Source organism: Moschus berezovskii, chromosome 8, assembly GCF_049115385.1.
Source record: "Moschus berezovskii isolate FMDL1 chromosome 8, NW_MosBer_1.0, whole genome shotgun sequence".
Lineage (NCBI taxonomy): Eukaryota > Metazoa > Chordata > Mammalia > Artiodactyla > Moschidae > Moschus > Moschus berezovskii.
The window spans coordinates 71,400,236-71,411,445 of record NC_142467.1 but is presented as its reverse complement, the minus strand read 5'-3'; the positions used below and the strand labels follow the sequence as shown (position 1 = coordinate 71,411,445).

General features: G+C 41.5%; 1 pseudogene; it reads left to right on the top strand.

The window, feature by feature from the left end:
* Window positions 1–6,467: 6,467 nt before the first annotated feature.
* On the top strand, window positions 6,468–7,720 carry LOC129559502 (olfactory receptor 5T3-like; annotated as a pseudogene).
* Window positions 7,721–11,210: the final 3,490 nt, after the last annotated feature.

Here is an 11,210-nt window from a genome sequence, read left to right as displayed (position 1 = left end):
GATGAACACATGAGGTAACACATTGAAAAACATTTAGAATTCATTTATGTACTGTTTATACGATACCGTTTCTTAATCAGTCACCCATTTTATTAGTTTTTTCAAACTACTTCTATAAATTGCTTAACCAAACTGATTTCACTGGGTCTTGGTATATGTTGTGTATATGGAGAGTGGAGAAGATACTAAAACACAAATACTAAACTAAATAGATGTTTAGGATTTTTTAAAGAAGTAAATATGGAAAATAATGATATTTTTCTTTTCATAAGTGAATGTATTCATGGTGATATGTAAAAGATGAAAAGATAGGTAAAATATTAAAAATAGAATAAATTAGAAGCTGTATGAAAAAAAATAGAATATGTGTGAGTAACACAAAGTGGAGTTTGAAATAACACTAAAACTACAGGTAATTGGAGTTGAGAATTGGTGGACAGTATGTCAGAAGTTAAGCTAATGTAGCAACTAATAAAAGCAGAAAATCTTTGGGCTTCCCAGGTGGTGCTAATGGTAAAGTACCCAAATGCTAATGCAGGAGATGCAAGAAACATGAGTTTGATCCTTGGGTCGGGAAGATCCCCTGGAGTAGGAAATGACAACCCACTCCAACATTCTTGTCTGGAAAATTCCATGGACAGAGGAGCCTGGAGGGCGACAGTCCAGATGCTGCAAAGAGGCAGACATGACTGAGCACAATGAATCTTTAGTTTTGTTAGACATCTCTTCTAAACATCTCAAAATACAGACGTACTTCTTTCAGTAACTGGATAAATATTTTATTAAATCTAGAAATAAGCACACCAAGAAACTAACTTTTGTGGAAGTTACATTAGGACCATTCTGGAGGGGAAGGGCAGATGATCATTGATTTAGTTTAGTGAGTAGAAAAATATGATTTTTTATTTTGCAATGTTATTCTGAAATGTATTCCCCTAAGGAGGACTGAATCTACATTTATAAAGCAAAAACTCACTGATTCAACTCCATCTTTATTCCAAATATTGGTCAAGTACTTCCCAAGGTGTGATTTTATCCAACTCTTCCATACAAACCTGTCAAGCATGTACTATTATTGTGTGATTCATATCTTTGAGAATTTGACTAGCACAATATTTTGTCAAAGAATGCTTTGTCTTCAGGGAAAAAAAAAACACACACAAATTATTTTTTTTAAATATAAATGTATTTATTTTAATTGGAGGCTAATTACTTTACAATATTGTATTGGTTTTACATATATCGACATGAATCCGCCACGGGTGTACACGTGTTCCCCATCCTGAACCCCCCTCCCACCTCCCTCCCGATCCCATCCCTCTTGGTCATCCCAGTACACCAGACCCATGCATCCTGTATGATGCATCGAACCTGGACTGGTGATTCATTTCACATATGATAATATACATCTTTCAATGCCATTCTCCCAAATCATCCCACCCTCTCCCTCTCCCACAGAGGCCAAAAGACTGTTCTATACATCTGTGTCTCTTTTGCTGTCTCGCATACAGGGTTATCATTACCATCTTTCTAAATTCCATATATATGTGTTAGTATACTGTATTGGTGTTTTTCTTTCTGGCTTACTTCACTCTGTATAATAGGCTCCAGTACTCCAATTGTGACTTAGTTTGGAGCTTGGATCTTCAGAGACAATTGAGTTAAAATGAGGTCATTGTTGTGGGCTCTAATCCAATATGACTTCTGTTTTTATAAGAAGGGGAAATTTGGATACAAAAATACCCAGAGGAAAGTCCACTGATATTCCCCAAAATTTATTCTTTTTCTCCTTCATGTCTTTATATCGTAATAAAATTATTAGAAAAGAAAAATTCTTAAATAAATTCTTGAAATAACCTTTAAAATATTTTATTGTTTAAAAAGTAAGATTATAATGGGCTTTCCAGGTGACTGAGTGGTGCAGAATCTGTCTGCCAAGTAGTAGACACAGGTTTGATCCCTGGGTCTAGAAAATCCCCTGGAGAAGGAAATGGCAACCCACTCCAGTATTCTTGCCTGGGAAATCCCACGGACAGAGGAGCCTGGCAGGCTGCAGTCCATGGGGGTCACAAAGAGTTGGAAACTATTTAGCAACCAAACAACAATGACAGCAACAATTAGGTAATGTAGATAAGATAATATTAATCATATATCTATAATATTACTGCTTTTCTTGAATGACCAATACAAAAGCAAGTAAGACTGATTATAGAAAAGATAATAAAAACAAAGAGCCATGTATTCTGACCAAAAAGAAGAATTTATAATTGTGTGTAAAACGTATCTTTCACTGACTAATTTCTGCAAACTTACTGTGTTCCTGCTCTTTGACAGAAACTCTGTTTGGCACTTAGCATGATCATCCTCACTACTAATCCATTCCTTCCTATTTATTTTCTTCATAGCATCTGCTTTTATGCTGCAATTTGCTTATTGTGAATAAAGTACTATTCCTGAGGTCAAATATGAGCAAGAGATAGTCTGCAAGACCATAGTGTCTTTTTAATTTTTATTTTAGGAACAAAAATATTTAATATTTCAAACATTTAGGAAACATCATTGGAGTATAAAAATAAATATATTATTATTTCTGCCTTTCAAGTGCCCATAATGTTTACAAAGGTATATAAAATTATTGAATAAAATATATCCAATGATTAATCCCCAATATTATATCATATATTTGTATATATACTGTGTGTTTTTCAAAGGTATGGATAAAGTAATTATATATTATATTACATATTATAATCATATAGTATTATATAATCTCTGTAATTGTTATATATTATGAGATATTATGTATTATGTAATATATGTTATATTTTATGTTATTGTATGCTGTATTATACAACAACAAAGATTATAATATTAATATCCATGTGCATTCATTCTAACTTTTGAAAAAAATTTTCTCATTCCCAGAGATAACCACATTATAATATTATTTCATATATGTTAGAGATTTTTTTAGGTTCTAAAAATCTTTTATACTAAGTGATAAATTAAAAATTCATTTACTTACACAAAAATTATATTATGAACAATAAAAATTGTAGAGGTGGCAGATTTACTCAAAAGAAAATTTAAATTGATGTTTAAAAAGTCAAATTTTAATGGGTCCCAGATTGTTTTTATAGCACAGCTATTGGTTAAATACAAACGTTTTGGGGGATCGTTTCTTAGAGTAACTCTTTCCTTTTATTTGAACCATGTAGGCAAACAGGTTGTCTCTTCCTCAAGTCAAAGCTTTTTGCTCCATACTCACTTTCCTGTTCTTACTTAAAATGTTAGGTCCTGTGAAGATACTGATGACACCTTCCAGGTACAGTGAGAATGATGGACCATCAGAGTTTCAAGTATCACAGACAAAGTCAATCTTTAGTACTGGTAGGTCCTAAAACAAGGCTGGTCGTGTGCCAATATTTCAGGGCACTGTCCCACATGCTTTTCCTGGAACAGGACTTAAAATTGTGACTTTAAACATCATAGGCTAGCAAGATTTCTTCTGACAGGCCACAGTCATGCATTTAGCAGAGACACTGGATTAAATCCAGGCCACAGTTCTGTTTGGAACACTAGTAAATGTTATGCTAAACTCAAGTCTATTTCTACTAAACTTGTGAAAATTTGACATCACAGTAACTGAAATCTCATAGGGAAATCCCTACCAATTCCATCACTGCCAGCTCTTGACCTGCTAAGATAGTTACAGTATCTGCTCAACCCCTGTGAGTGGTTCTGTTACAGCCATTTCAGTGCCCCCCACCCCTGCCACAAACTCACAAACTGCACTGTACCTAGTGCACTCCATTTATTAACAGTATTTGTTGAGTGGATAATTACTGACTGAATAGAATTATTTCACCTTTTGCATTAGTTTTCACAACTTGTTATTATGCATGTATATAACCATAGTATCTGAACAAATATGCTTATTTGTTCATTTATACTGCTTGATGAACTCTGGATGGAAGTTCGTGACATTGTACAGGAGACAGGGACCAAGACCATCCCCATGGAAAAGAAATGCAAAAAAGCAAAATGGCTGTCTGAGGAGGCCTTACAAATAGCTGTGAAAAGAAGAGAAGCGAAAAGCAAAGGAGAAAAGGAAAGATATAAGCATCTGAATGCAGAGTTCCAAAGAATAGCAAGGAGAGATAAGAAAGCCTTCCTCAGCGATCAATGCAAAGAAATAGAGGAAAAAGACAGAATAGGAAAAACAAGAGATCTCTTCAAGAAAATTAGAGATAGCAAGTGAATATTTCATGCAAAAATGGGCTCGATAAAGGACAGAAGTGGTATGGACCTAACAGAAGCAGAAGATATTAAGAAGAGGTGGCAAGAATACACAGAAGAACTGTACAAAAAAGATCTTCACGATGAAGATAATCACGATGGCGTGATCACTCACCTGGAACCAGACATCTTGGAATGTGAAGTCAAGTGGGCCTTAGAAAGCATCACTATGAACTAAGCTAGTGGAGGTGATGGAATTCCAATTGAGCTATTTCAAATCCTGAAAGATGATGCTGTGAAAGTGCTGCACTCAATATGCCAGCTAATTTGGAAAACTCAGCAGTGGCCACAGGACTGGAAAAGGTCAGTCTTCATTCCAATCCCAAAGAAAGAGAATGCCAAAGAATGCTCAAACTACCGCACAATTGCACTCATCTCCCACGGTAGTAAAGTCATGCTCAAAATTCTCCAAGCCAGGCTTCAGCAAAATGTGAACCGTGAACTTCCAGATGTTCAAGCAGGTTTTAGAAAAGGCAGAGGCACCAGAGCAGGTTTTAGAAAGGGCAGAGGCACCAGAGATCAAATTGCCAACATCTGCTGGATCATGGAGAAAACAAGAGAGTTCCAGAAAAACATCTATTTCTGCTTCATTGACTATGCCAAAGCCTTTGACTATGTGGATCACAATAAACTGTGGAACATTCTGAAAGAGATGGGAATACCAGACCACCTGACCTGCCTCTTGAGAGACCTGCATGCAGGTCAGGAAGCAACAGTTAGAACTGGTCATGGAACAACAGTCTGGTTCCAAATAGGAAAAGGAGTACATCAAGGCTGTATATTGTCACCCTGCTTATTTAACTTCTATGCAGAGTACATCATGAGGAACGCAGGCTGGAAGAAGCACAAGCTGGAATCAAGATTGCCAGGAGAAATATCAATAACCTCAGATATACAGATGACACCACCCTTATGGCAGAAAGTGAAGAGGAACTCAAAGGCCTCTTGATGAAAGTGAAAAAGGAGAGTGAAAAGGTTGGCTTGAAGCTCAACATTCAGAAAACGAAGATCATGGCATCTGGTCCCATCACTTCATGGGAAATAGATGGAAAAACAGTGGAAACAGTGTCAGATTTTATTTTTTGGGGCTCCAAAATCACTGCAGATGCTGATTGCAGCCATGAAATTAAAAGACGCTTACTCCTTGGAAGGAAAGTTATGACCAACTTAGACAGCATATAAAAAGCAGAGACATTACTTTGCCAACCAAGGTCCGTCTAGTCAAGGCTATGGTTTTTCCAGTGGTCATGTATGGATGTGAGAGTTGGACTGTGAAGAAAGCTGATTGCCGAAGAATTGATGCTTTTGAACTGTGGTGCTGGAGAAGACTCTTGAGAGTCCCTTGGACTGCAAGAAGATCTAACCAGTCCATTTTAAAGGAGATCAATCCTGGGTGTTCATTGGAAGGACTGATGCTAAAGCTGAAACTCCAATACTTTGGCCACCTCATGCGACGAGTTGACTCACTGGAAAAGACTCTGATGCTGGGAGGGATTGGGGGTGGGAGGAGACGGGGACGACAGAGAATGAGATGGCTGGATGTCATCACCGACTCTGTGGACATGAGTTTGAGTGCACTCCGGGAGTTGGTGATGGACAGGGAGGCCTGGCGTGCTGTGATTCATGGAGTCACAAAGAGTTGGACACGGCCGAGCGACTGAACTGAACTGAACTGAATCTGTTATTGTTCAGACTTAACAGAGAAAGAGCAAGAGAAAAAAGAAAAAGAAAAGTTAGTGGGATTCATGAACTATGCAGAGAACCAGATTTACCTTTTAACTATCTCTGTGGACCAATTTCGGAGAAGACAATGGCAAGCCATTCCAGTACTCTTGCCTAGAAAATACCATGGACGGAGGAGCCTGGTAGGCTGCAGTCCATGGGGTCGCTACGAGTCAGACATGACTGAGCGACTTCACTTTCACACATTGGAGAAGGAAATAGCAACCCACTCCAGTGTTCTTGACTGGAGAATCCCAGGGATGGCGGAGCCTGGTGGGCTGCCGTTTATGAGGTCACACAGAGTCGGACACGACTGAAGTGACTTAGCAGCAGCAGCAGCAGCAGCATGGACCAATTTGTGAGCGTGTGTTTTGCACTAACTATCGTTAAGACCATATCCATCATGAATATTCTCTGACTATTGCTTTTCATGCCTTGGGAAGGAAATGACAAATGAGACAACTGTAACTGAACTTGTTCTAAAGGGCTTCTCATATGTGCCTGAACTGAGGCTCATTAGCACCACCTTTTTCCTTTTCATCCATCTCTTTTCCCTCCTGGGAACATCTCCATCATTGCGGTGAGCCAGGACAGCCTCCTCCATATCCCCATGTATTTCTTCCTGAAGAATCTCTCTTTCTTGGACATGTGCCAAGAAAGTCATCATCCCCAAGGCACTGATTAATTCACTCATGGGTTCAGAAGTCATCTCCTTTTGGGAATGTGTGGCTCAGGTTTTCTTATTTGTAACGCTATGTGCTTCTGAGTGCTTCCTGCTCACCTCTATGGCATATGACCATTGTTTGGCCATCTACAAGCCTCTCCTTTATGGTGTCATTATGAGCAGAAAGCTGAGTACAGAGCTTGTTATGGTGGCCTGGTTGAGCGGAGCTCTCTATGCCATCTTTCACACCATCAACACCTTCTCCCTCCAGTTCTGTGGGCCTAATGTCGTTGACCACTTCTTCTATGACAGCTCCCCTATCATGAGACTCTCCTGCAGTGACTCCCACACCAACGAGGAAGTCGGATTTGTGGTGGGTGGGTATACTATTCTTGGTGCCTTTGCCCTCACCATCGTCTCCTATCTTCTGATCATCACTACCATTGTTCCGACCCATTCTGCTGGGAGCCATTGGAAGGCCTTTTCCATCTGCTCCTCTCATCTTACTACCATCGTTCTGTTTTATGTCTCTGGGAGCATTGCTTACTTGAAACCTACTTCTCATTACTTCCCACTTCAAGGATGGCTAGTGTCTGTGTTTTACTCCATTCTAACACCTTGTACTGCAAGGAGATCCAACCAGTCCATTCTATAGGAGATCAATCCTGGGTGTTCATTGGAAGGACTGATGCTAAAGCTGAAACTCCAATACTTTGGCCACTTCATGTGACGAGTTGACTCACTGGAAAAGACTCAGATACTGGGAAAGGTTGGGGGCGGGAGGAGAAGGGGACGACGGAGAATGAGATGGCTGGATGGCATCACCGACTCTGTGGACATGAGTTTGAGTGAACTCCGGGAATTGGTGATGGACAGGGAGGCCTGGCGTGCTGTGATTCATGGGGTCGTGGAGAGTCGGGACACGACTGAGCGACTGAACTGAACTGAACACCTAGTCTTAATCCTGTTGTTTACTGTCTGAGAAACACAGACATGCAGGTGGCCCTAAAGAAACTGTTTGTCCCAACCAAATAGGCATAGTTTTCATATATTAAGCATATTTCTTTGAACATTAACCTTGATAAAACAGTTTCTCGAAACATAATCTAGTAAAGTGAATAGTGAAGAAATAGAAAATGTAAACAGATTAATAACAAGTAGGGCGAATAAAGCAGTAATGGAAAACCTTTCAATAAAGAAAAGCCTTGTACCATTGGTTTCATTGGTGAAATGTACCAAACACTTTAAGAATTAATGCCAATCCTTCTAAAACTCTTCTAAAAACTGATTATCTTCTCACCAAGGCCAAAGACACTACAAGAAAATAAAACTGTATGAACTTGGATGAACACAGATGCAAAAATCTTCAACAAAATACTAGCAAACCTAACTCATCAGCACATTAAAAGGTCATACACTATGACCAAGTGAGATTTATCCTGGGATTCCAAGCAGCATATGCAAACCAATAAACATACTGCACTGCACTAATAGAAGTAAGAGTAAAATTGTATGATCCTCTCTATAGATACAGGAAAACATTTGACAAAATACAGCTTTTCATGATAAAAACTCTCAATAAACTGGGTATAGAGGGAACATATGTGAACATATTAAAGCACATATATAGCAAGCCCACAGCTAACATCATACTCAATGATGAAAACCTGACAATTTTTCTTCTATGATTAGGAACAAGACAAAGGCGCTCACTTTCATCCTTCTCCCTCTTATTAAACACAGCACTAGAACTCCATCCAGGGGAAATAGGCAAGAAAAAAATATTTTATGTATACTTCATTACAATAAATAAATATATGAAAGAAAAAAACAACTACAAGAATTATTGTGATCCCAAAATAACCAATAGTTTCTGCTTCTCATGGATAATTTAAGCTATTTATGAATCTGAGATACTAATTATATATATCCCCCACTCTTCCTTTGAAACTCTATACAGGAAGGAAATAAGCAAATAATTGAATCAAGTTTACAGGAGAAAAATTCAGTTTTACAAGAGAATTGTGCTATAACTTCGTTTTGTTGATTTTATTATAATAAACTTTTGCAATAACTTCTCTCCATTAGCTCTGTCATAATATAAATAGGCATTTACTTCTAACATTCAGTACAATTCAGTTCAGTTGCTCAGTCGTGTCTGACTCTTTGCGACCCCATGAATCGCAGCACGCCAGGCCTCCTTGTCCATCACCAACTCCTGGAGTTCACTCAAACTCATGTCCATTGAATCAGTGATGCCATCCAACCATCTCAACCTCTGTCGTCCCCTTCTCCTCCTGCCTTCAATCTTTCCCAGCATCAGGGTCTTTTCAAATGAGTCAGCTTTTCGCATTAGGTGGCCGAAGTATTGGAGTTTTAGCTTCAACATCAGTCCTTCCAATGAATATTCAGGACTGATTTCCTTTAGGATGGACTGGTTGGATTTCCTTGCAGTCCAAGGGACTCTCAAGAGTCTTCTCCAACACCACAGTTCAAGCCCCGAGGCTCCTCCAGGATTGAAAAAAAAAAAAAAGTAAAGAAGAGAAGATGGACCTTTAAGCAGATCTGTGTAAGGTCGGACCCTGGTGGTCTTCTTGGCTTCCCCTTCCCGGTGGCCATCTTGGCTCCTTCCTCCCCTCTTCATCTCCCGCCAGAGGTAAAAAGTCCCGTCAAACCGCTGAGGAATCTCTGACGTAATAACCCTCTGAAGAGATCTACCCTCCTTCCTGACCTCCAGAGTGACCAACCCGGTCTTGCCACCTCGACTAGCTGACCATTCACAATCTCGCATTCCTGAGCTTTGCCTTATTTAGGCCTGTCCAGGTTATATGATGTCACTTCCTGCCCCGAAGACATAAAAACCGCACTCTGCCTTTGTTCGGGGCAGAACTCCTCGTGGCCATTCTTGTGGTCAGTGGGTTCTGCCTGGGAGCACACTGCCAATAAAGCCTATTACTTTCCCTTGGTGTCTGGGTTATTTCCTTACAGCATGAAACGCCCATTTTCACGACCTTACATTTGGCGCCCAACGTGGGACTCGAGGAGAGAGCCCTCCCCACTGGCCATGGGGCTTGCGGCTCCCTTGGGCCCAGCCCGCACCCTGGGTTGATCCACCGCCTCACTGAGACTGTTCAACCGTCCGACAGGATACGGAGTAAGTTCCCAGGGTTAGGTCCCAGAGTAGCTCTCCCCCTTGGTGAGTAATCCGTGGGAGTCCAGTCCTTGCGGGCCAGGCCCGACACGAAAATCACAGCTCTGTGTCTGGCTCCCTCCTCCGGCACGAGTTGAGTCAGAGACGTCCGCCTTAGCTGTGATAGCCCCCTCCGCAGGCCAGGTCCTGCTTCGTGGGCACCAGTCGATCTCGGAGACGTCCATTTCGTCTGCAGTTAGCCTCCTCCGCTGTGGTGTTAGATCTCCTGGGGACGCCTGGTTGATCTACCCCTAAGCCTATATTCCATCGCTCGCCAATGGGGACCACTGCTTCCAAGCCTGACCAGGGTTGGTCAACTCCTTTAGATTGCCTTCTGGCCAACCTTAAAACTCTGCATCTTTCAAACGATATATGATGCAAACAATTGATTTTTCTCTGTTTTGAGGCCTGGCCCCATATTCTCTTGACAATGGCTCAAAATGGCCCTCAGTGGGAACTTTCGATTTTGATATCCTCCGTGATTTAGATAATTACTGTCGAAGGACAGGAAAATGGTCTGAGGTACCATATGTGCAGACTTTTTGGCTGTTGCGCTCCTGTCCCGCCCTCTGTACTAACTGTTCTCCTTCTCAGATCCAACTAACAATGCCTCCACCTGTGTCTCCACCCGCTGCCTCCCCCTCGGTAACTGTCTCTCCTACAGCACCAAACTCTCTCTCTGCTGATAACATCCGAGGTCAAACGTCGCAACCCATGGATGAAAATTCTGCTTTCACAGTCCCTCCGGAAGACTTGGTGGCCCACCCCCCAATGCAGCAGCCCCAACTCCTCCTCCTCTATCACCTCCTACCTCTCCAATTCCACCAGGTCCTCCTACAATTGCTGCTCCCGCTCCTCGATCTCCCTCTCCAGAAAAAGCAGATCAGAGACCCCCGTCCGTTCCCTCCCTCTATCCACCTCTTCCAAAAACACCGCCTCCCATGGATTCGCCTGTTAGTTCACATGCTGCTGCTGCTGCTGCTGCTAAGTCACTTCAGTCGTGTCCGACTCTGTGTGACCCCATAGACGGAAGCCCACCAGGCTCCCCCGTCCCTGGGATTCTCCAGGCAAGAACACTGGAGTGGGTTGCCATTTCCTTCTCCAATGTGTAAAAGTGAAAGTGAAGTCGCTCAGTCGTGTCCGACCCTTAGCGACCCCACGGACTGCAGCCTACCAGGCTCCTCCATCCATGGGATTTTCTAGGCAAGAGTACTGGAGTGGCTTGCCATTGCCTAGGTCTCAAACTCTATCTGCCATATCTGCTCCTATACCGCCCACACCGCCCGCTTCCATGTTTCTGCTTCGGCAGGTCGTCGGACCTGAAGGGCTAGCCTA